Source organism: Pinus tabuliformis, chromosome X (genome assembly GCF_031772625.1).
Source record: "Pinus tabuliformis cultivar Carrire ecotype Pingquan chromosome X, CPIR1, whole genome shotgun sequence".
Taxonomy (NCBI): domain Eukaryota; kingdom Viridiplantae; phylum Streptophyta; class Pinopsida; order Pinales; family Pinaceae; genus Pinus; species Pinus tabuliformis.
The window spans coordinates 1,693,297,726-1,693,322,436 of record NC_142308.1 but is presented as its reverse complement, the minus strand read 5'-3'; positions in this window follow the sequence as shown (position 1 = coordinate 1,693,322,436).

Below are 24,711 nucleotides of genomic sequence, written 5' to 3'. Positions count from 1 at the left end.
ATCTGTGGGTTCTATTGGAACCTGGTGATAACCAGACTTTAAATCGATCTTGCTGAAATACTTGTCCCCTTTGAGTTGGTCAAGAAGGTCATCAATCCATGGGTTTGGACACGTACTCCAAGCAATGATTTTATTTAGTGCCCGATAATCAATGTAGTACAAGTACAATTGGGCTCCCACAAGGTGAGGAACTTGGTCATATGCGCCCTTTTTGTGACAAATCCTGGATTTGTCGCTTGATTTCTTCATTTTTAAGAATAGAGCAACGATAGTGTTATCACTATAAAAAGTTCTAAAATTTTGGACAACTAGTATGGTTCCAAAGTTTTTATGCTAGTCATGGTCAAGTCATTTTTATGCTCTATTTAGGGTCTAATTCATAGAGTCAGAGTCTCGTTTCCATTATCAAATAAAGGTCAACAACCTGGTTTGACCCATATGGATCCCACATCATTCCAAAAGTGTCATGTATTTGGTCATTTTAAAATTTTAACGCACTACAAAACTGTTTAGGATTTTTCGTAGCGCAAAACTCTGTTAATGTTTCATCATCAGGTGTCAATCCATGAACCTTACTCATCACATGCAGCCATTCACATTCATCATTAGATTTGTTAGGAGTCATTTGTCCACACTCATTTCAAATTTCAAAAAGAAAAGGTAAGGGTGAATTGGTCTTGTTCATTTTTGTGTCATTTTCATGCATGAGAAACACTTGATGCTTTCCTTAAGGTCGAGTTAGCAAGACCAAGGTGACATAGACCATAATTATTTTGCAGGCTTCAAGCGAGGCAGTTGTTCATCTAATTCAAGCGAGGCAGCTCTTAAACTAAACAGGGCAGTTTCTTCCAGGTTTCCTTTACAGGGATTTCAAAGAAGAAATGTCTGAAGAGAAGAAGAATCATAGATCAAGCCGGTCTTTGAGAACTAAGCCTGAAGGCTTAGATGCTATCACAAACGATAAAGAAGTTGAAGAAGCCTTCAAAAAAGTAGGCTTCTGGAGGTTCTGCGAAAAAATATAAGGAGGTCACAACCAAGTAAGCAAAGAATTTGCTCCCAATTTCACAGGTTGGAATACAAAGGTTGGAGTGTTAGAATTACCAGTTTCTCCTGAGGTCATATCTTTAGTCACAGAGATTCCTAGAGGTCAGGAGAGATGGTTTAAGAATTTCAAGTTTGAGATGGCACCCTGCAAGATATTCCTGAAGCCAGAATTTATAGACTCAGATTTAACTAAAGCAGTGCCCAGGAGTTATGTCAAAGACTCATTTGCCAACTTACTCTCATGCATACAAAGGTATTTTACCTGTGAAGGAAGATACCACAAGGTGTATTCTTACCATTTCAAGCTCCTATTGCATTTCACTAGAATAATATCTCTAGACCTACCTTTCTATCTGTTTCGAAGCTTAGGCAAGATGTCTGATAAAATATAGTTGAAGAAAGAAGCTTGTGAAACATCATTGTTCCATCATGGCTTAATCAAATTAATTGTCTTGCATGAACTTCAGAAGGTAGATAGAGAATGGTCTGCTTTTCTATTTATGTCTGGTTTTAGAGCTGAAATAGGACTTAGCCCTAGGGCTAAGGAAATATCATCACCAGCAGCTAGTCACCAAGAAAAAGATAGAAAGCAAGTTAAGGAACCAATGACACCACTGATTGCTCAAGATACTCCTCAGCAGTCACAGTAGAAGAAATTTCATATTAAATAAGCAGCACAAGAGCACTCCATTGGTAAAACAGTCCAGAGAAGGATAACTAGAAGCAAAATAGCCAAAGAGAAGGGTAAAATTGTGGTCACTAATGAAAGTCCAGCCTCAAAGGGAAATTTGAATGATCTTCTCCAGGAAATTGATATTGAGGAGTCTCCTTTGGTCCAAGTAGACTTCATTGAATTAAGTGAGAGCAGGTCAAAAAAGATGAAATCTTCCAAAAAGTTACAGTTTGATGATCAGGTTTCAGAATTTGTTTTTAAGCCCAGAAGGCCTGTGACTAGGCAGTCCAAAAAGTTACAGGAGGTAGAACCGAAGGTGAGTCAGACAACGGAGATATCATGATTCTACGAAGAGCCCATAGTTCCAGTAGTGCCACAATCACTCACGCATGAAGATGACAGAAACAGAGCAGTTGATACTCAAGAAGAAGGAAATAACTTTGAGGAAGTCAAGAAGAAATTGAAGCTTGCCAATCTTGAGATTTCTCAACTTAAGAAATGGGCAGGGAAACATGCAATTGAAAATGCCAATTTCAAAGAGTAAAATCCATGTGGGAAGAAGGGAAAGTTCCAAAACCTGAAATAGTTGGCAGAGATGCTCAATATTTCACTTGGACTGTCCCAGCAATAAAGGAGGCAAGATATATCAGAATGATCAATGACAGATTAAGAACTAATATCAGGGTGATGAAAAGACAAATTGGAGACCTGGAAGTTCAGCTGGACAAGTCTAGAGGTTAGCCTCAGCGCAAATGAATAGGGCAGTAAGTGATGAAACCTTAACACAATTTTGATTGAAGCATGACATTACTTTTTGAAGTTGTTTTATGGATGGGCAATCTCAAGTATATGTGGCATATTAACATAAGGGAACAGCTGAGAAGAATCCTGAGGACAATTTTGAGAAAAAAACTGTGTATTTTGATTCACACAGTAGTTTCGTAGTGCGCTACGAAACTGTTGTAGGTGAAATGAAATGCACAGCAGTTTCGTAGCACGCTACGAAACTCTTATAGCTACAGTTTTGTTTTTGGACTAATCTTCAAAGGAAAAAGGGGCTATTTTTGAGAAGGATGCTACTACAGAGATGTAAGAAGATCATTTGAGAATGTTTAGACCCTAAGTAAAGATGAACTCAAGGAATGCAAGATATATGCAAGAACTAAGCCTTGCGCTACGAAAATAACAATACATTTCGTAGCTCATCCAGTTTTTCTTCCTTCAGGCAACTTCAAGGAGTTTTGTTTTGGCACAAATGTAAGAGCAGGGTCCTATGATTAATTCAATATGTGTCATGTGACTAAAAGAGATAGTGTGGCCAGCAGAAACTTCGAAGAATATCCTTGAAGACCAAAGTAGCATTGCAGGGGACAGTTGCCTAGTTTTCAGGACAGTCAAAGGAGAGGTGATTGAAGGCCAGCATGGAGGTTATAGTCATCACCAAAGTCGAAGTTAAGGAGGAGGAGTAGTTGTCAAAGATCGAATTTATTCCAAAGTCTAGGTTGTTGCTAACATAATAAGGAGTTGTACTCCTAATTGTATTAGGACTCTAGGACTGTTAGTTAACTACCACTTGTAATTAATAGTTTGTTTAAAGTATGAATAGGTGTCAAGTCAAGTAAATTCGAATTCCCCTCATGTTGGAGGAAGGAATCCAAGATTTTAATGAACTTTATAAAGAGAAAGAGGTGTAATGCACCAAGGGTTGGAAATTTTCAAAAGAAACAGTCATACTATGTCATTGTGGAAGGATGTGTTTTTTATGTTAACACAGAGATTTGGCTTTACTACTCGGGATTCAAAAGAGAGTTTTGATGTTTGATTTCCCTCATGGTTTCCTCCATTTACTCACTTGCAGTGGTATGAATGCATGTTACTTAGAATTCATTGACAATTCTCTAACTTCCTACATGTGTTTGTAGGTTGTGTTCCTTATATTTTTGTTATGTTTTGTTGTTATATTAAAACTCTTGATGCCCTGAATTCCATGTTAAGCTAATCTTGTTGTTGTACTAAAAAACATACTCTGACTCCATAGCCCAATGGATGTTTATTAATTGTGCTCAACCATTTATACTTTTTTCACTTGTTTTTTCCATAGAGTTAGCCATCTAATCTTTAAACTAAAATCTTTAACATATATCAGCCCATTGGTGTGCTCTTGGAGTCATATCGATCGAATACTTGACCTGACAGTGTGAAGGTACCCCTGTGGCTGAGGAGAAGATGTCCTTGTATTCGTCCACAACCTTATCCACCTACTTTTTCTATGTAGTGGAACCCTTCGCGGGGGCCATGCATGTGCCCATGATCTTCCCCTTACTTTGAGAATGAATAAAAAGAAAACAATTTTCCCAACGTGGGGAATGATCTTACTGAATTTATTAGCAAAGATAAAATAGATGACGGTTGGTGAGGCTACCTCCAGTATTCTGTATAACTTACTACCCAAAGAAATAATAACATTATGAGGCCTCGACTCATACATAACATAACATTTCCACAAGTAGGGTTGTCCTAATAATACATCAAAAAATTCAAGAGGAGAAACATCACACAATACCTCATTCATGAAGGACTTGATGTTGTAGGAAACACGACACTTCTGGCTGATGCAAAGATCTCATCCTTAATGAAGCCACCTAATGGTGTATGACTACGGGTGTGGTGTGGCTGGTAGGCCTGACTGCTTCATGACCTCTGCTAAAATGATTTTCTTTCCATTCCCACTTTCTACAACAAAATTCAACAGTGAATGCTTCACCCACATCTATGAGTGGAAGCGACACTCCCCCTTGTCTAGATCTTCGGGCTCAATATTCTAGATCTTGGTGGTGGCAATGGTGATGCTTGGCTCCACATCAATAATCTGCTTCCCTTTATCGTTCCCCTTGTTGGGTTCTAACTCAGAGTCGGAATATGCATATGACTCTGAAGCCTTCAGCTTGGCCACCAGTGATCACTTGGCTCGACACGCACTTGTGTTGTGAGTGGCAATTTTATGGAACTCACACCACTTTCCTATGTCCTTATTTTTCTTCATGGTGTTGTTATTTGCTTGTGACTTTGACGAGGTGTCCAAGATCACCCCGCCTTGGGTTTGTCCTTTCATTTGTGGTTTGGGGGTGCCTTTCCCTTGCTTCAGATTCTCATATCCAAAGTCTCTCTTCTTCTATTTAAATTTCTTCTCGATCTTGACAGTGTATCGATAGGTGGCGCCAAGCGAGGATATATCCAGTAACTCCATCTCGTCCTAGATGTATTTGTGTAGACAACCGTGATACTTGAGTACCAGATGCGGCTCAAAATATTGATACCCAAATTCGTGGGAAGGGTATGAAAAATATTTGTGAACATCAGCACGTCCTGGTCCCTTCTCTTACGTAGTGTGGTCCACTTTATGTACTTATCTTCATAGCTCCCAACAGGGTAATACTTCTTCTTGATGGCATCTTGGAAATAATTCCACGTGGTTGCAGCTGAAAAAAGTGAGGGTTCCTTCTCGTCCCTTTGTTCATAGTAAGTTTCCCACCGGTCCTTGACGTGGGGGATGACTTTTACGAGTGAAAAAGTAATATTTTCCCTATCGGAAAAACCATGAGCCAAAAAATATCCTTCCAACAAATTTAACCATTTATCTACGACATCTGCATCTATCTAGCCTTCAAATATGGGAATGTCAAAGTTGACTTGTACCTTAAAGGGAGTGGCGCCTCCAGGGTGGTTGCTAAATGAAGATGAATCACCTGTGGGAATTTGTCAAAGGATCTGGACAAAGTTTTCCATCATCTCATTCCTTTGACACTTGAGGGTTTCTTCGAGAAATATTTTGAAAGGATCTCCTACTCCCTTGTCTTTCTTTTCTCCCACCATGGGAAGTCATCGGGGTCAGCGAGGCCAGCCTTGCAAAGGTTCAACCAGTTCAAGCCCTAACTCCTTATACCCCGACCTCATTGGGGACATGCACAAAGAAAGAGAAGATCACTCTAATATCACTAATCTGGATTTATGCAAGAATGAAATTAAATACATATATAAACAAAAACATAGCGATACAATGAAAACAAAATTTTAATTCATTAATAAACAATTACTTAAAATTATTTACATGCAGAAAGGAAATAAACAAGCTCAGGCGATGCTAGTTTATCTTTGAGAAGAGATGTGGAGGCTAAATTCCTTCTGAACTATGTTACATGAGGCTCGAAGGCTATTTATCATTGAGAAACATTAGAAAACCCTAAACATCCAAAAACCTAACCCTAGGAGATGAAGCACCAAAATTGTGGGCCCTGTTGGGGTAAATTAGCACATCAACTTCCCAGGGCCGTAACTTTGGCATACAATTTTCATTTGACACGCACGATACCTCGTTAAAAAAAAACTATCCGAGGATTACAACTTTCAATTGCAACTCATTTTCCAAAAAAACATCGTTTAGGGCCTTAAAACGAATCCAGAAGTTCAGGACCCAAAAAAAAATAGTAAATTGCGCTACAATTACGGAAACTAAAAGAAATAATGGTACAATGGTGGGGGTCCAAGTGGAATAGGTAGGTGGCCACCAATATCCACCTAGATCAGAAACTTTGTTTGCAATGTGAAAAGGACTAACAAAATTGTTTGCGAATAATAATGACCTTAAGAATTTGGCGCTCAAGGATAATTTGAAGTATCAAGATGCAAAACAATGACACTATTTCACAGTATCTGAGCAAGTTCACACAATGTCGTGATGAACTTGGCGGGGTCGGTGTTAATGTCCCTGAAGAGGACTTGGTAAGTCTAGCTCTTCTGGGCCTTCCCAAGAGTTGGAATAGCTATCAAGATTCAGTGAATGGGAGGGAGAAACAACCAAATTGGGAGATCTTATGGTATGATTTGGTACAGGAGGAAATAAGGTGGAATACCAGAGATGGGATTTCATCTAAGGGAGAGGATGAAGAAAAATTTGCATTGGATGGAAAGGAAAAGAAGGGAAAAGAGAATAAATTTCAATCCAAACTAGAGTCCAGCCAAGGAGACAAGAAGAAATATTTGTCCAAAATTAAATGCTTCCATTGCCATGAATTCGGGCATTATGCCATGAAGTGTCCACACAAAAAGGCAAGCAAGAAGACTTCAAGAGGAGTGGCAGGTGAAGCCTTGGCTTCACAGTTCGAGCTTGATTTTACCCTCATTGCATGCATGGCTAGCACAATGATGGGGAGTGTGTGGTACTTGGACTCAGGTGCATCGTTCCACATGACAAGGTGTAGAGATTTTTTCAATGACCTGGAGGAAAAATAATTTCAGATGCACATCCAGCTGGGGGATGAAAAATTTATAGCGCGACCACCATATCAAATTTTCTTTGCCTCAAACGACAAACAATGAAGGACACATAGACCGCATTTGATCCTTCATCTACCATGTAGCTTCATCGTGCCCAAATTTCTTCCATTACACTCTAAATTGTTCGATTTCTCGGTTCTAGAGCATGAGCACCTTTTTCTGCAATATACATTGAGGCTCTGACTGGAATTCTCCATCTGGTTCCACCTATAATGCAGACTAGTTAATCACATGAACAACATCCTTAACATACTTCTTAAGAAAATATACATGGAAAACATCATGGACTTTCACTTTCGGAGGCAGTGCAAATCAATAGGTTACTAGCCACATCCTCTCAATAATACTGGAGGATCCACAAAAATGTGGCGCCAGCTTAACACATGATCCAATCCGTAAGGAGCTCTTCTTCCGTTTGATGTGAAAGTACACCTTTTCCCCAACCTGGAACTCCTTGAACAACCTGTTCTGATCTGCATAGCTCTTCTGCCTATCCTGTGATGCCTATAGATTCTTCTTGATCACCTGCATCTCTTGTTACATGTCTACCAAAATATCTGGTCCAATAAATACCCTACTAACCCGATCACTCCAACTAAGGGGAGTGTTACAACTTCGCCCATACAATGCCTCAAAAGGACTCATCCTCAGTGACTCCTGATAATCGTTGTTGTATGTGAACTTTACTAAAGGGAGATATTCTTCCCACTTCCGTTGTTGATGAATCACATACATCCTAAACATGTCCTCCAATATTATGTTGATACTCTCTGTATGTCCATATGTCTGCGGATGATAAGTCATGTTGAAGGCCAACTCTATGCCCAAACTTGCAAATAGCTCCTTCCAAAACTTGGAAGTGAACTTTTCATCCCTATTTGACACAATATTATTTGGAACACCACGTAGTCTAACCACATCTTTGATGAATACCTATGCCACATCACTAGCTGAGAACATAGACTTCACTGAAATGAAGTGTGTAACCTTTGTTAACCTGTCCACAATGACCATAATGGAGTCATGTTTCTTCATTGTTTTAGGTAAACCTGTTATGAAATCCATGGAAATGACATCCCATTTCCACTCTCGGATCACAACTGGTTGCAATAGTCCACTTGGATGTTTACATTCTACATTCACTTGCTGACATTCGAAACACCTCACCAAAAACTCTACTACATCCCTCTTCAAATTCGGCCAATAGTAATATCTCTTCATCGCTATCAGTGTCTTCTACTAACCTGGGTGACCTGAATATGGTTTCACATGAAACTCCCTCAAGATCACCTTCTTGAGCTCACTTTATCCAGTAAATATATCCTGTCTCATAACCTGACAACCCAGTATTCTATAAGACAATAATCCATACCTTGTGCACCTTCACCTATACTTGTACATGTACCTACACTTGTACCTGCACATGTACCTATAATATCACCTGAACCTGTACCAAAACCCCGTTGCAACCTGTGCACAATCTCCATATACCAGACATCCTACTAACCTGCTTGCAAAATCTTATATTGTAAGTTTGTCCCATAGGAGCTCATAGCTTCCAAGTGATATACCTGTACCCATCTACTAAGAGCATATACCACCATGTTCTCTTTTCCTTTGATGCACCTGATCTCGAAATCAAATTCGTTGGTCGTGGCCAACAATCTAGCCTGCCTATCATTCATATTCGGCTGGTCAAACAAATACCTCAACCCAATGTGATCACTCATTAGTACAAATCTCCTGCCAAGAAGATAGTGCCTCCACATATTCAATGCGTGTATAATCACTGTTAACTCAAGGTCATGTGTCAGGTAGTTCTGCTCATTCTCAGTTATTTTCTGTGACTCATAGGATACCACTTGTTTGTCTTGCATAAGGAATCCACCAATCCCTCTCTTGCAAGCATCTGTGCATACCACGAAATCTTTGTCTGGATCTACAATCTATAACACTTGTGCATGTGTCAACAACTACTTAAGCTGCTCAAAGCTAGCCTCACACTCCTCTGTCCATTCAAACTTCTTACCTTTCCTTTACAATGATGTGATAGGATAAGAAATCTGTGAGAATTTCCTGATGAACCTCCTATAGTAGCTTGCCAAACCCATGAAGGATCTCACCTCATCCACATTCTTTGGAGCTACCCACTCCATGATGGCTCTTATCTTCTCTAGATCTACTATAATTCCTTCCTTGGAGACAAGATGTCCCAAGTAGTGTACTTCACTCTGAAAGAAACTACACTTGTTGAGCTTAGCATACAACTGATGCTCTCTCAACAACCTCAACATTGCTACTAGATGTTCGGCATGCTCTTCCCCATTTTTATAATATACCAGTATATCATCAATGAACACAATAACAAAACTATCCAAATATGGACGCAACACACTATTCATTAAACACATGAATGTAGTTGGAGCATTAGTTAAGCCAAATTGAACAACAACAATTTCATAATTCCCATACCTGGTTTTGAACGCAGTCTTGTAAATGTCCTCCTCTTTGATGCATACCCGATGGTATCATGATCTCAAGTCAATCTTCGAGAACATTGTTTCTCCCTTCAGCTGATCAAACAAGTCATCAATCCTCAACAAAGGGTACATGTTCTTGATAGTCACTTTGTTCAATTTTCTGTAATCAATGAGGGTACCATCTTTCTTCCTCAAAAACAAGACCGGTGTGCCCCAAGGTGATACACTTGGCCTAATGTATCCTTTCCCAACATTTCCTTTAACTGCAACTTTAACTCAACCAACTTAGATGTGCTCATCTTGTAAGGTTCTTTCAATGTTGGATTTTCCCCATGCGCTAACTCAATAGAAAATTCTACCTCCCTGTGAGGTGGCAACTCTGTAATTTCCTCAAGAAACACATCCTTGAACTACTGGAAAACTGGGTACCTGCTCAACACATCTGCATCCTCAACCTCCTTACCCTTATCACTAGAAATGTGTACTACAAATAGCTTGCACCCCTTCCCGCAGTTATGCTTTGCTTGCATAGTTATCACCATCCTAACTAATGTGGATATCTTCTTACCCTATAAGACTCTTGGTTCTTCATTGTCATCAACACACTCCATAGCTTTGTTGTAGCAGTCTACCTTGGTTGTATGAAGATACAACCAATCCATGCCCAACAACATACTGTATGATCGCAACAATAATACATTTAAATGTGTTGTTGTAGGAAATTGAAAGAAATAATGGTATAATGGTGGGGGTCCAAGTGGAATAGGCGGGCGGCCACTAATATCCACCTGGATTAGAAACTTTGTTTGCAATGTGGAAAGCATTAACAAATTTTTTTGAGAAGAATAATGACCACAGGAAGTTGGCACTCAAGGATAATTCGAAGTATCAAGATGCAAAAGAATGACACTATTCCACAGTATCTAATCAAGTTCACACAATGTCATGATGAACTTGGCGGGGTCGTTGTTAATGTCCTTGAATAAGGCTTGGTAAGACTAGCACTTCTGGGCCTTCCCAAGAGTTGGCATATCTATCAAGATTCAGTGAATGGGAGGGAGAAACTACTGAATTGGGAGCTCTTATGGTCTGATTTGGTACAAGAGGAAATAAGGTGGAATACAAGAGATGGGTTTTCATCTAAGGCTGAGGATGAAGAAAAAATTACATTGGCTGGAAAGGAAAAGAAGCGAAAAGAGAATAAATCTCATTCCAAACCAGAGTCTAGGCAAAGAGGAAATAAGAAATATTTGTCCAAAATTAAATGCTTCAATTGTCATGAAATCGGGCACTATGTCATGAAGTGTCCACACAAAAAGGCAAGCAAGAATACCTCAGGAGGAGTGGTAGGAGAAGCCTCGGCTTCACAGTTCGAGATTGACTTTACCCTTATTACATGCATGGCTAGCACAATGATGGGGAGTGTGTGGTACTTGGACATAGGTGCATCGTTCCACATGAGATGGTGTAGAGATTTTTTCAATGACCTGGAGGAAAAAGAATTGTAGATGCACATCGAGTCGGGGGATGACAAACGGTATAGTGTGACAACCATAACAAAGTTGCTTTGCCTCAAATGACAAACAAGGAAGGATACATAGCCCACATCTAATCTGTCATCTCCCATGTAGCTTCATCAGGCCCAAAGTGCTTCCATTGCACTTTAAATTGCTCGATTTCTTGGTTCCGAAGCATGAGCACTTTTTTCTACAATATATATTGAGGCTCCGGAGGGAATTCTCCATCTAGTTCCACCTGCAATACAGACTAGTCAATCACATGATCAATAATATTAACATACTTCTTAAGCAAATATACATGGAAAACGTCATGGGCTTTCACTGTCGGAGGCAGTGAAAATTGATAGGCTACTGGCCCAATCCTCTCAATGATATTGGAGGGTACACAAAAATGTGGCGCCAGCTTAGCACATGATCCAATTCGCAAGGAAATCTTCTTCAGTTTGATGTGCAAGTACACCTGTTCCCCAACCTAGAACTCCTTGAACAACCTGTTCGGATCTTCATAGATCTTCTTCCTATCCTGTGTTGTCTTTAGATTCTTCTTGATCACATGCATCTCTTGTTCCATTTCTGCCAACATATCTGGTCCAATCAATACCCTACTAACCGGATCACTCCAACTAATGGGAGTGTTACAACTCCGCCCTTAAAATGCCTCAAAAGGATTCATCCTCAGTGACTCCTGATAACCGTTTTTGTATGTGAACTCTACCATAGGTAGATACTCTTCCCACTTCCGCTGCTGATGCATCACATACATCCTTAGCATGTCCTCCACTATCCTGTTGACCCTCTCTATATGTCCATCTGTCTGTGGATGATAAGTTGTGCTGAAGGCCAACTTTATGCCCAAAACTGTATATAACTCCTTCCAAAACTTGGAAGGGAACTTTTCATCCCTTTCTGACACAATACTCTTTGGAACACTGTGTAGTCTAACCACATCTATGATGAATACCTATGCCACATCGCTAGCTGAGAATGTAGACTTCACCGGAATGAAGTGTACAACCTTTGTTAACCTGTCCATAATGACCATAATGGAGTCATGTTGCTTCAATGTTTTAGGAAACCCTGTTATGAAATCCATGGAAATGACCTCCCATTTCTACTCCCTGTACTTACCTATACCTGTACCTATAATATCACATGTACATGTACAACCACCTTGCTGCAAACTATGGACAATATCCATATACTTGACATCTTGTTGACCTACCTACAAAATCATATCCTGTAAGTCTATCCCGTAGGAGCTCATAACTGCCAAGTGATGTACCTGTACCCGTCTACTGAGAGCATCTGCCACCATGTTCTCTTTACCTTTGATGTACCCGATCTTGAAATCAAATTCGTTGATCGTGGCCAACCATCTAGCCTACCTGGCAATCAGATTCGACTGGTCAAACAAATACCTCAACCCAATATGATCACTCATCAGTACAAGCCTCCTGCCAAGAAGATAGTGCCTCAACATATTCAATGAATATATGATCGTTGTTAAATCAAGGTCATGCGTCAGGTAGTTCTGTTCGTGCTCGTTTAGTTTTTGGGACTCTTATCATACCACTTGCCCATCTTGCATAAGGAATCCACCAAGCCCTCTCTTGCAAGCATCTGTGCATACTACAAAATCTTTGTCTGGATCTACAACCTGTAACACTGGTGCATATGTCAACAACTGCTTAAGTTGCTCAAAGTTATCCTCACACTCCTCTGCCCATTGGAACTTCTTACCTTTCCTTTACAATGATGTGATAGGACAATAAATCTGTGAGAAGTTCCTGATGAACCTCCTATTGTAGCCTTCCAAACCCGTGAAGGATTTGACCTCATCCACATTCTTAGGAGCTACCCCATGATGGCTCTTTTCTTCTCTAGATCTAATGCAATGCCTTCCTTGGAGACAATATGTCCCAACTAGTGTACCTCGCTCAAAAAGAAACTACACTTGTTGAGCTTAGCATACAACTGATGCTCTCTCAACAACCTCAACACTGTTGCTAGATGTTCTTCATGCTCTTCCTCATTTTTAGAATATACTAGTATATCATCAATGAACATAATAACAAACTTATCCAAATATGGATGCAACACACTATTCATTAAACACATGAATGTAGTTGGAGCATTATTTAAGCCAAATGGAATGACAACAAACTCATAATTCCCATACCTGGTCCTGAACATACTCTTGTAAATGTCCTCATCTTTGATGTGTACCTGATGGTATCCTGATCTCAAGTCAATCCTTGAGAACACCGCTGCTCCCTTCAGTTGATCGAACAATTCATCAATCCTCAGCAAAGGGTACCTATTCTTGATAGTCACTTTGTTCAACTACCTATAATCAATGCATAATCTAAGGATACCATCTTTCTTCCTAAAAAACAAGACCGGTGCATCCCAAGGTGATACACTTGGCCTAATGTATCCCTTTTCCAACATTTCATTTAATTGCAACTTTAACTCAACTAACTTAGGTGTGCTGATCCTGTAAGGTGCTTTCGTTGTTGGAGCTTCCCCCAGGCACTAAATAGAAAATTATACCTCCCTGCAAGGTGGAAACTTTGTGATGTCCTCAGGAAACACATCCTTGAACTGCTGCAAAAATGGGTACCTTCTCAACACATCTGCATCCTCAACCTCCTTACCCTTATCACTAGAAATGTGTACTGCAAATAGCTTGCACCCCTTCCTATGGATACACTTTCCTTGCATAGTTGTCACCATCCTAGCTGATGTGGATTTCTTCTTACCCTATAAGACTCTTGGTTCTTCATTGTCATCAACACACTCGATAGATTTTTTGTAGCAGTCTACCTTGGTTCTATGAATATACAACCAATCCATGCCCAACAACATATTATAGGATCCCAACAGTAATACATTTAAATGTGTTGTTGTAGGAAAAAGAAAGAAATAATGGTACAATAGTGGGGGTCCAAGTAGAATAGGTGGGTGGCCACCAATATCCACCTGGATCAGAAACTTTGTTCGCAATGTGGAAAGCACTAACAAAATTGTTTGAGAATAATAATGACCATAAGAAGTTGGTTCTCAAGGATAATTTGAAGTATCAATATGCAAAAGAATGACACTATTCCACAGTATCTGATCAAGTTCACACAATATCGTGATGAACTTGGCAGGGTCGGTGTTAATGTCCTCGAAGAAGACTTGGTAATCCTAGCCCTTCTAGGTCTTCCCAAGAGTTGGCATAGCTATCAAAATTCAGTGAATGGGAGGGAGAAACTACCGAATTGGGAGCGCTTATGGTCTGCTTTGGTATAGGAGGAAATAAGGTGGAATACCAGAGATGGGATTTCATCTAAGGGTGAGGATGAAGAAAACTTTGCATTGGGTAGAAAGAAAAAGAAGAGTAAAGAGAATAAATCTCAATCCAAACCAAAGTCAAGGCAAAGAGGAAAGAAGAAACATTTATCCAAAATTAAATGCTTCCATTGTCATGAATTCGGGCACTATGTCATGAATTTTCCACACAAAAAGGCAAGTAAGAAGACCTAAGGAGGAGCAACAAGTGAAGCCTTGGCTTCACTTGTTTGAGCTTGAATTTACCCTCATTACATGCATGGCTAGCACAATGATGGGGAGTGTGTGGTACTTGGACTCGGGTGCATCATTCCACATGACATGGTGTAGAGATTTGTTCAATGACCTGGAGGAAAAAGAATTGCAGATGCACATCGATCTGGGGGATGACAAAAGGTATAACATGACCACCATATCAAAGTTGTTTTGCCTCAAAAAACAAATAAGGAAGGATACATAGCCCGCATCTGTTCCGTCATCTCCCATATAGCTTCATCGGGCCCAAAGTGCTTCCATTTCACTTTAAGTGTTTGATTTCTCAGTTCCGGAGCATGAGCACCTTTTTTTGCAATATACACTAAGGCTCTGACTGGAATTCTCCATCTGGTTCTGCCTGCAATACAGACTAGTCAATAACATGATCAACATCCTTAACATACTTCTTAAGCAAATATACATGGAAAACATCATTGACTTTCATTGTCGGAGGCAGTGCAAATCGATAGGCTACTTGCCCAATCCTCTCAATGATACTGGAGGGTCCACAAAACCGTGGCGCCAACTTATCACATGATCCAATCTGCAAGGAGATCTTCTTTGGTTTGATGCGCAAGTACACATGTTCCCCAACCTAGAACTCCTTGAACAACCTGTTATGATCTTCATAAATCTTCTGCCTATCCTGTGCTACCTTTAGATTCTCTTGATCACCTGCATCTCTTGTTCCATGTCTGCCAATATATATGGTCCAATCAATACCCTGCTAATCGGATCACTCCAACTGATGGGAGTGTTGCAACTCCGCCCATACAATGCATCAAAAGGAATCATCCTCAGTGACTCCTGATAACCATTTTTGTATGTGACCTCTACCAAAGGGAGATACTCTTCCCACTTTCGTTGTTGATGCATCACATACATCCTCAACATGTCCTCCAATATCCTGCTGACCCTCTCTATATGTCCATATGTCTGCGGATGATAATTTGTGCTGAAGGCCAACTCTATGCCCAAAATTGTAAATAACTCCTTCTAAAACTTGGAATTGAACTTTGCATCCTTGTCTGGCACAATATTCTTTGAAACACCGTGTAATCTAACCACATCTCTAATGAATACCTATGCCACATCGCTAGTTGAGAACATAGACTTCACCAGAATGAAGTGTACAACCTTTGTTAACTTGTCCACAATGACCATAATGGAGTCATGTTGCTTCAGTGTTTTAGGAAACCCTATTATGAAATCCATGGAAATGACCTCCCATTTCCACTCAAGGATCACAATCAGCTGTAGCAGTTGACCTGGATGTTTACATTCTACTTTCACTCGCTGACAGTCGAAACACCTCGGCACAAACTCTACAACATCCCTCTTCAAGTTAGGCCAATAGTAATATCTCTTCATCGTTGTCAGTGTCTTTTGATAACCTGGGTGACCTGAATATGGTTTTATTGGGCATGGAATCCCCCCAAACCATGTTTTGGGGCTTAAAGCCCAAGTTTTTACCAAATCCTTTTGTAAAAGCTTTGCAAATTGTGGGCGCGGAGTGCGAAATCATAATAGAGTCCCACAGTTGTCCGCCCTCGTTTTTGTAAAGTAATGTCGGCTTAATAGACCTACCCATGGTCCGTGGACCATGGAATTATATAAATAGAGCGAGGCTCTAAGCATAGAACATAGCATAGCATAACTAATAAAAGGGAAGCATGAGAAGTCTAAGTGATCAAGTCAAAGTGTAAAGTGTGTCTTTGGGTCGTAGAGTAGGAGAAGGCTCTGTAGCTGAGTGCACAGAGGCCTAGTAGTCCACAACTGAGTGTGCAGACCCCTGCAGTTGAGTGCGCAGGGCAAGTCAAGTTTGTAACCGTTGGAAGAATCAATAAAGAGAAGTTTACCATATTTCTATGTATCTTTTCCTGTTTTAATGTATGATTGGGTATAATTTGCAAGTATATTGTTTATTTGTTGCGCGAACTCATATGAATGTTTTGTGTAAATAAATATAACGTAAGACATCCAAGTACGCGAAGGTAATTAACTGGTATAGGAAGATAAGTAAGATCTCGGGTAATAGCATAGAGCACTACTCTAGCAGTGCGGAAGCTCCACAACCCCTGGTTAGGGCTGCATGAAGGCAGTATATCAGGGCGTGAGGAACAGGGAAGTGCGTGAAGTGACCTACGCACAGGGATGAACAGTTGGACCAGTCGAACCTCTCAGACATCTCAAGGGTGTAGAAACTTGGTTCCAACACCCTCCCATACTACTTCAGGTGAGACCTCAGTCCGCACTCTGCGGACTATTGCTGAAAGGGCCAGTAGTACAGGGATTTTTTTGGCTAATTAACTCCGAACCTCGGTCAGGCCCCAACAAGCCAACCAATGGTTCCGTTGTCTGGACTGGGATCTGCATAGAGATGTCTGATGTCGTATCACTAGACTCTAACAAAGAAAGGAATTGAAGATTGGTTGGACAGGAAGATTCACAAGTTCGCGACGCAAGAAAACAGGAATTCGCGAATGTCAAAGGAAGAGTGGTTAGACTCCTACTTATATATAGAGATCCATGAAATTTTCTTCGCATCCTTCCCCACAGAGTTATACGAGTGGATCGTGAAGCTAGCAAATAGCCAAGGAAGGTGTAAACTTGACAAACCTATTGTGTGGACTCCAGAATTGGTGCGCAGACTGGAAGTATCGGAAGATAAGATCATGGACATTGTCGATCACTGGCTCGATCGAATCATAGGAGGATTCATCATCGAATTTGCGGTAGATACTTCAGTCAACTATAGCGAGGCAGAACGATGCTTCCTCAAAGGACCATGAGGTAAGTACGTTAAATCTTTGAACACTTGGATTAAAATGATACTGTGTGAAAAACGGGTTATGCGAATAAATTGATGTTTGGGGCTACGCGAAGTGGGAGAATCTATAGAAACAAAGGTAGCACAGAACTAGAAACTAGCCCCTTGATTTCACCTTCGCGAGGGGGCAAAGAAGAGCTCGCGAAGGTCTCGCCAAGAAGTGCGATCAATTTGATAAGGCAGAGAATTCCACGCATACCACTCCCACCCACACCACCACCAGTTTCACCGTCTTCAACCTCGTCTTCACCCATACCACCTCTGCCACCACCACGAAGCAGTATGGCAAGCGAGATAAAGCTACTAGTGTTCAAGGGAGTAGGGAATGAAGATCCGAACTAGTTTTGGTTTGTGATAAAAGTTGTATGGGAAGCATAGAGAGTCACGAATGAAAATATAAAGAAGGCAACGTTGGTCAGCGCTTTGCAGGATCGCGCGCTGACCTGGTACATTAAGCATTCCAATGACAATCCGAATGCGGGGATCGTGGATATCCAAGTTGCGCTAAACAAATAATTTAGCAGGCCAAAGTCAGAGGCACAGTCGATCATTAGGTTCAAGGAAATCACAATGCTACCAGGTGAGACCCCTTGGGAGTTGGATCAAAGACTGAAGTGCACAATTCGTGAAGCTAACATGACATTAACAGATGGGCAACATCGCGAATGGTTTGTAGCATCGTTAACGCCGCATCTACGGAACGCGTTGTCACAACAGAGGCTAACCACTTAGGTCGAGGCCTTGGAGGTTGCGATGAGATTGCACGAGACCCTGATACAAGATCCCAACCTGGGAGTTCAGCAGATTCACACGCAGTTGAAAAACTTGTGCCTTGAGATGTAGAGTTTGAAACAAGACAGGACAACCTGCCCAGAGATGCGTGATGAGGTATGGTGCGTAAAATGCAAGGGCTAGGGGCACGACAAGGACCACTGCCTGGTGTTCACGAATTACCTTGCGGGAGGAGGGCCAATGTCCTTAAGGCCGGAGGCACAAGTAGGACCGAGCGTGACGCCTGCACTATGGTGTGCGATTTGTCAAATAGGAGGAAAGCATGCTACAGATAATTGCCATCTATTATAGAATTATACGTAGAATTCACAGCAGTTTTTCTGTAATTTATGTAGGTCAGTGGGACATGATGAGCGCACTTGTAGAAGTTATGAGCTGATGATGGATCGAACTCCTACCTATAGATTTCAGGCAGAAACACAGCCCCTCGATCAAAATGTAGGAATGGCACGCACCAGATTTCAAGGGCGTGGATGAGGCCGAGGTGGAGGGGGACCAGGAAGAGGTCACAGACAACTGATATGTTACAAATGCGGAGGGCCAGGACATTATGCCTGCTAATGTATGAATCCAATGCAACATCATGCTTTCATTGTACGTTGTTTGATCATGATACGGAGGATTGTCCCACAGTGATAGCGAGGTTGCACAATAAAGGAGCACTCCAACCTCCTCCGACTCAGAACCTACAAATGGTGAGGTCTGAGCCACGTGAGGAAGACCCTAATGTAAATATCGTGCTTCGGAGTGGAATTACGACAGGGGATGAAAAAGGAAAGCAGCCTGAAGAAAGTAACTGGGTTTGCAAGGCTCCAACAAAGGAGCTAGAATTTGATTTGGAGCGTGCTAAGGAGATCTTCATGGAAGCTAAGAGCAGCTTGGCTAATGCCTCCACTTCAAGAAGTAAAGACAGACTGGAGCCAGAAATGGACCCATTGGTGCTCACTACATTCTTGGAGACATGCATGAAGCTGCTCCGTGATAGCAAGGCTATAAAGAGGCTACAAGAACTCATAACTAGATGTGCAGGGACCGTGTTAGGAGAACTGCACGTAGTCCGGAAGCTTGGGAAGCACATGACGCGAATAGGAAGGGAGATGAGATTGACCGCGCAGATTAGGGAATATGAGATGGACCAAGAGATTCTGGATCTAGGATCGGACATGAACGTCCTGCCAAAGTAGACATGGGAGAGCATGGGAAGGCTTGCGCTGCAATGGTCTCCTATCCAACTGCAAATGGTGAACCAACCAAATATCCTACCTATGGGGAGATTGCAAGGAATCACAGTAGATATCGAAGGAGCAAGCGCGCTAGCAGATTTCGAAGTGATAGAGATTGTTGATGACAACAATCCCTACCCCACGCTACTAGGAATGGATTGGGCCACTAACATGAATGGAGTGATAAATCTAAAGAAGCCCAAGATGATTTTTGAGAAAAAGTCTCTCCGTGTAGTGGTACCTTTAGAACCTGCAGCAGGATCACGCTACACGGGGCCAGTTGGTGAGCCCCAGTATTGCAGCAATAATGTTGCAACTCCTGGAACTCCCTTCTTTAATTTTATCAACCCGGTAGTTCGTAACAAACTTGGAAGCGACGGTGCTGTATGCACAAGTACTAGCTCTTGCCGCAGCTGTCACTTGGTCAGCTAGCACAAGTCCGCTAGGAGCTTAAGCCAACTTCTATGAGCTCTTAGAAGAAGCTTTTTAACTGATGAATGAAAGCTAACTCAAAGGGGCTAATTTACTTGCAGAAAGAAACTGGAAAGCGGAAAGGAAATGCAAACCCTAGCAAACCCTAATTTTACCAGCTAGCCCTACTGATGCGAAAAAGAGGATGCAAGCTACTGAAAGAGATGCCATTAACTTCTAGGAAGGTAAAATGCATGTGTCTAAGTTATCACTATCTGAAGAAAACATCTTTTTGTATTTTTGAATAAGTTGTCACAATTATCATGCATACAATTTAACTGTTTTTTAATGTGCAGAGGTGGATTGGTGAGAGGAAATGCTTGGAAGAGGTCGGGAAGGTTCAGAGAGGGCATAAGGGGTCCCTAACACCCTTCCAGAGAGTTTCACAGAGTTTGGCTATCAAGAAACCTCATTCGTGAGCTTCTACAGGAAGTTTGCAGGGGTTCTACAGGATGTTTCAGGAATTTCTACAGGATGTTCAAAAATTTCTACAGGATGTTTTAAAATTGGATTTTGGAGGATGGGTGAGTGAGGGAAGATGCATGAATGGATATGGAGGTAGGATATGGGTCTAAAGTGGCCCAGGGACTGGTGGATGGAGTGGTGAGAAGGTGTAGATAGCTAAGTTGGCTCAAAGAAGGCTTAAACAATGATGTACAAAAACTAGGGTTATGTGAGCAAATGTGGCAAACGTGAGGTAAGGATTCTAAGTAGAGGGTGGAGTGGATGGTGCTGATGGAGAATAAGCAGATGAAGGAGTGGTACAGGTGCTCTGTAAGTCGTTTTTCCAATCTGAACCAACAAAGACTTGTAAATTCAAAGACCTAGTTACGTTGACCTAATTTTCTAGCTGTCAGTAAAGAGAATGAACAGAAGTGTGACCTGAAATGAAACCATGTATTTTAACTCATGCAACTAAGAAAACGAAAGTCTGAAATTGTAACCAACTTCTACACATGAAGATCAAACACTAGTGATTGCATGGCAAAGCAAAATCAGTGTTTTTGTGGGCAGCAAGGTCATCCTAGTCACAGCTCCTGATCCCACTGAGGGAGAGGTGAAACCACAGATGTTTGTTGGCCCTTTTCTTGAAGCTTTTTTTGTTAGCAACTAATCAACTAAATCTGAGCATGAAAAGTTATTTTCTCATCAAAAACAACCTAAATAACAGAACAAGATTTAAATCTAAATAACAGATTTTATTCTAAGAATGCAGCAAAGACACATGAAAGTAAACAAAGGAGGTACTGGGCACTTGAGATGGGCCCAACCCCAAGAGATACAACCTCCTATGAGAGATTTAGAGCTGGTGCAAAGCTGGATTCATCTTTATTGAGCAAGAAATGTTACATTCCAAAAACTGTCCACAAGGAGAACTTGAAAATGTGCTGAAAGCAAAGCTAATCTACTGCCTAAAAATCGAACTACAAAATGACCACAAAATGAATACAAAATGACTATAAAGTGACTAACTACTGGCTAACCAAAATGAGGCCCTAAGCCTTCTTATTTATACAAATTGAGGACCCCAACAATACTCCTAAACTTTAGGGACTCGGCTGCCCAAAACTTTTAGTTAACAGCAGTCCTACTTGACTTGCTTGGTTGCCCTTGTGCTAATTGATTTGGTGGCCCTTGAGCTCCGAGCTAGTGGTGGAGAATTCAAGGTAAGGGCCCATAAATGAAGGGGACACCTTCCTACAAATCCTCTCCCTTGTTCTCCCACGAATTTGGCTGCCAAGTGCTCATTAAAACCTTCAATTTTCTCTCCAAATTGACCAAAAAAGCTACACAAAGCACACATTAGACTTGTTGGCATAATGACTAACCCAATTCACTCTATTAGCATAAATATAATCAAAAACATGCAATGAACTAATGAGAATGGTGGATTAAGTCGAATTAGGAGGTTGAATGAGCCCAAATAATTATCCATTTTTGGGGCTCATCACCAGTGCACGACTACGACAGCGACAACGACCTGGAATGCATCTACAAGATAACCGTGTGGGAGAAAGACTAGGTAAATCCAACTGCGGATGGCCAAATTTCATGGGAGCGCGAAAGCTCCTACACATTAAATTCTGACGAGGATATAGAACGATGGAAGAACCAGTTACACGAGGTAACCACGCTCAACTGTAACATGATGATGAGATCACTGCGTTGCGTAGCAACAGAGATACAAGAAGTGCCTATGTATGATGGGTTAAGCGAGGTGGATGACTTCCTAAACAGATTTTAAAGAGAAGTGTCGGAAAAACAATGCTTGGACGCTCTGAAATGGGTACTACGAGTTATGCCTGCAAGGTGGTGGGGTACGCACCAAAGAAGTTTTGAAGATTGGCGCGAATGTACACGAATGATGCGCACACAGTTTGGGAAGCCTCAGATGTGATTAACAGACAAGATTTTCGGAAAAATGGTCTGCGCACCCACCTATCCAGGTGGATACAGGCATATGGTGCAAAACCTGCACGAATGCACATAGTCCTTGCGGTAGGAGACATGATCAGTAAGTAAGTGCAGGCAAGGTGTTAAATTGGCAACTAGGGCCAAACTCCATGTGGGTCGGCTTATTTATGGCAGCTGATATTTTTGTTGGATCCCTCTCGTCGAGAGGTGTAGGATTGATCCAAAGATCATCCGATTCTGATAAGTATTTATGGAGATATGAATTTATTTTGTTTATGTAATTATTATCAAGCCGACCAGCTCTTATGTAGGCTCTAGAAGCCCAACCGACGTGTCTATTCATCATCCTCGTTGTGGTATAAATAGATGAGGATTTGATATCATTTACACACTCATTCTTGACATGATCTCCTCTCCATGTCTTGGGTTTTTGGAAAAGGAGAGTCACAAAAGGAATACGCTGGCCTAATTTGATGATGCCCTAATCTGCTAACCTCAGTCGTAGTCAAAGGTGAAAGATGAGCCACAGATGATGCCCTTATCTACGCCGGTCATGGAGACATACATACGCTGTTCATAGAGATTGATATACACAGGCAATTGAAACATGTATACGCTGGGCAAACGCTGGACAGTCTTACATATGCGCTGGACAGTTTTATGTACGCTAGACAATCTTACATATACGCTAGGCAATAATATAAACGTTGGACGCTGGGAAAATGTTGTACGTTGGGAAAACGCTGGACAGTCTTGCATATATGCTGGACAGTTTTATAAACGTGTTTGTAAATGTTGGACAATCTTACATATACATTGGAATCACAGTCTTCGTATTACATGGTTAAGGTATGACAATAAGCAGTCACAAATACGCAGATGATCTACGCTATCCACAAGTCTGATATGCTTGCTCTAAAGGAAAGTCTCTTCATTCGGTCTACCATGGATGTTATACAAAACTCCAAACGCAATCAAATCTCAAGCACCATTCCATATATCAGGTTTTGCTGTTTTATACAGAAACGGCATCCACCCACAAACACATCGGGATACAGGAAAGTTTGTATTTTCCTTACACAAACTTATACATGTTGCAGCGCCATTTGAAATAGAAGCTCGACACATGTCAAGAGAAAGATCCATGGGGTCCGATAAAGCAGGAAAAGACTTCGGAGCAGATCTGTACCAATACCATCATCGATAGAAGTCAATGGCATCAAATACACCCTAAATACACAATCAATGATCTGCAACTTATCAAGACTACACAATCTCAACATGGTTATCACCACAGTGATTATACTCGCTACAGGTATATACTGGAAGGAATGAGGAACAGAACTCGGGAGCAGGTATATGAAGCCGCATAGATAAACCTAGCTACAGTCATATGCAGATAGCAATACGCAGCAAAGAAAACCTACGTATATGGATCATATTCATGCAATTATATTTATAATGCATGGAATGCAAAGGTACGGGTCGTATTCATTATGGACGCAATTATATTTATGATGAATGGAACGCAGAGAGATACGGGTCATAATCATTATGAACATAGTCATATTTATGATAAATGAAAATGCTGGTCATTGAGTTGTAATATAAACGTTGGATGATGAGCAGCAATATATATACGTTGGGGTGATTCAAGTTACATGATGTGTATATATATATATGGACAATGATATACGGTATATGAAGAATCATAAATTTTGACCTATGCTCATATACGCAGGCAAATCTGCAATACAACATATATACATGGCAAGGTATATATATGCATATTATGGCAATAAATATCCATGCAGGCAGAAGAGCGTATTATCATAAGGACGCATCTATGATTTAATGTGCATGGATAGCACAATGATACATGGACAATGGGCAGCATCTTGATGAGTGAAATCATAAGCATGGGCAGCATGAAGCAGGATGATTATCATGATTAGTGCAGCGTGGTGCAGCACACTGTAAGGTACAGCAAATGAACGAGATGCAGAATGATGATAGGTGAAGGAGTCACCTTGAGAATCAGTTGAAGCAGAACGTCTTCAACTGATCTCATCATTATTCAAAATGATCTATGCTAGATCTAGATAATTCAAAGTGTTGAATTCTGTTGTAAATATACTCTCTCTCTCTCTCTCTTTCTCTGCTAAACTTTGAAGATAAAAGAAGATTTGATCAAAGGGTTTCCCCACACATTGTGGGGTTTGTTCCTGGCTTGCGCCACATATTGTGTCCTCATGTCTTGGCTTGTCTTCTGCGTTTTATATTTATGTTCTATCTGCAGTTTATCGTAATGTTGATGTGATTTCTAACTGTGAAAATT